The following is a 2,967-nucleotide window of genomic DNA, read 5'->3' as shown; positions in this document are numbered from 1 at the left end:
ACATCTTCTATGTTTTATACACTTCATAAATAATTGCTTAATTTATTTCAGTGGTTCAACAAAAAATACTGAGGCAGTCATGTTGTAAAAATAGTGTTTTCTTGAAAGGATACAAAAGAATGGATGGGAGAGGGTATACCTTGAGGGGATCACAGTCTATTCCTTTCTATAACTGGCAATTCCTAGGTAGAAAAATATTCAATATCTTAAATAAGCATTCATATACATTTTATTTACCCTAGTCATGTTGAAATAATAAATCACAACCAATATAAGTCAGAGTTTTGGGAGATACGTGAAATTGGGTAAAGTCTCACTGAAGGAAGTCTTAGAGAAGTAAATAAAGACAGGTAACATTTTAAAAACTGGATATACAACTCTAGTAAAATATTACAATGATTCTCCCAGCTATGATGCATTTAAAACTATAATTGGATGCCAAAATATCTAAAGTATACAGATTAGACACATTGGTAATATTTAAGTAAAGGAAAAATTTGAAGTTTTAACCCCTTTTGGGCTAGTCTGAAGCTCTCAACAGTTGCAGCTCCACGTACACTTTCGTAATTCAAAAGGTGCCCCATCAGGGTGTCCACACATTCCCTCTTATGAACCTTCCTTTTTTGTTATTTTAAATTTAACTTTTATTTTAAGTTCAGGGATACATGTGCAAGTTTGTTACATAGTAAACTCATGTCACAGGGGTTTGTTGTACAGATTATTTTGACACCCAGATATTCCTGATCCTCTCCCACCTCCCATCCTCCACCCTCCAATAGGTCCCAGTGTGTGTTCCCTTCTATATGTCCTCATCATATTGCTCCCACTTATAAGTAAGAACATGCAGTATTTGGTTTTCTGTTCCTGCAGAAATTATACTTATTATTTTGATAAGTATAATGGTTTTCAGCTCCATCCATTTCTTTGTAAAGGACATGATATCATTCTTTTTTATGACTACATAGTATTCCATGGTGTATAAGTACCACATTTTTCTTTATCCAGACTATCCTTGATGCTTACTTAGGTTGAGTCCATGTCTTTGCTATTGTGAATAGTTCCGCAATAAACATACATGTGCATGTGTTTTTATAATATAATGATTTATATTCCTTTGGGTATATACCCAGTAAAGGGATTGCTAGATTGAATGGTACTTCTGTCTTTAGGTATTTGAGGAATCACCACTGTCTTCCACAATGGTTAAACTAATTTATCCTCCCACTGACAGTGTGTAAGCATTCCCTGTTCTCTGCAGCCTTGGGAGCATCTGTGGTTTTTTGAGTTTTTAATAACAGCCATTCTGACTGGGTCTCATTTTGATTTTGATTTGCATTTCTCTAATGATCAGTGATGTTGAGCTTTTTTCATATAATTGTTGACTTCATGTATGTCTTGTCTTTTGGACCATCTTAATGTGATCTAGTGTTTGTAGCTTTTTTTTTTAACCTTTGTTCTGACTGCCTGAATTTAGTCTCCATGACTACTCCCTCCCTCCCCTAGATTTTAGTGTTAGCTGATGGTCTGTCCTGATGTATTTGACCTGGCTGTGGCCTAAAAACTATCTTTTAGAAAAGTCTGAGCTTTAAATCTCTGTAGTACAATGTGAGCCCTTGCTATCCCATCCCGGTATCTGGGCTACAAACTTGACACTTCCTCATATCTCACAAGGAAGTTTAAAAAACAAAGAAAAACACATTTTCGTGACTACAGATAGCCTTTTTCATGTTACTAGCAGATAACTTTTTATAGTTGCAAGTGTAGTGGCTTGAGTATGTGCTCAAAATGACATTGTATTGGTCACAACAAAATCATGTGATACTGTAATAGTGGTCCATGATATGTATGTGTGTGTGTGCATATTTCTTGGTACATTTCACATGAGAAAAATCTTTGAAGATACTGGAAAAATATGAAAAGCTAGAATAAATCAGAAATATTTCAAAGATCCAATACTCCAAAGAAATACTTTGCCAGAATCTGGGAGGAATTTGCAGGATATTTTTAGTCAAATGAACAAGATTGAGATAGTTGTCTAGTTGTTCACTCGCGCTGGTAAAACAAACCAGCCTTGATTAAAACAAAGTAACTCAAAGACCCTTTTTACCCTCTTGATACCTCTCCATTATTTCAGAGATTTAAGATCTGTATTCATCAGGCAACTGAAACTATTCCTCTATTTCATGAGTATTGTTTTGGAGGTAATAACAGTCCTACTCTTTTAGCTTGCATTTTTCCTGTCTCTTGGGAAATAACAACTTCAGGAAAGCAATAGGAAATAAAGATCTATGATGGGGAATGTGAACTGGCAATATCACCTGGGAAGTGAACTCTTCAAAATATATTTCTAAATTGAGAATATCTCTTGGTAATATAGTTTTTCACTTTTGTTATCAGATCAATTGTAAAACAAACCAAACAAAAGCAATAGCCAAATAAAAGAGAATGTTATTAAGTAGAGAAGGGCAGATAAATATTAGTGCTTATTAGAAGGTAGAAATTGAGATGGAGATTATATGAATAAGTCTGTCTTCTAAATGATGACTAACTACAGACAATGACAAAACAAGTGGAGTACTATAAAGCATCCAAAAAATGTACTTCTGAAATTTTTAAATATAGAAACCAGAATAAAAACACAATTAATGTCTGGCATTTCCTAAAGAAGACAAAAAGATAGGGATTCTTTGACACATTACAAAACGAGGGTAATCATGAAAACCATCAATACAGCATAGACCAGGGATTGAACTAAGTGTTGTACATTTATTTTCTCACTTAATAAAATAAATAATGGAAACACAAGCTGAAATAAAGGTCGACTATATAAAATTATTAATATTGAAAGTAAACAATAGGATGGTTCAGTAGCTGGAGGTATAACAAGGGGACTAAAACTATATAGATAAATGAATTGCTGGATTTACAGTAATAAATGATAAAAACATCATTGTGGAAAATGGAGGA

The sequence above is a fragment of the Mandrillus leucophaeus genome, unplaced genomic scaffold (assembly GCF_000951045.1).
Source record: "Mandrillus leucophaeus isolate KB7577 unplaced genomic scaffold, Mleu.le_1.0 Scaffold742, whole genome shotgun sequence".
Taxonomy (NCBI): Eukaryota; Metazoa; Chordata; class Mammalia; order Primates; family Cercopithecidae; genus Mandrillus; species Mandrillus leucophaeus.
The sequence above is the reverse complement of the archived record's forward strand: the minus strand, read 5'-3'. Positions refer to the sequence as shown.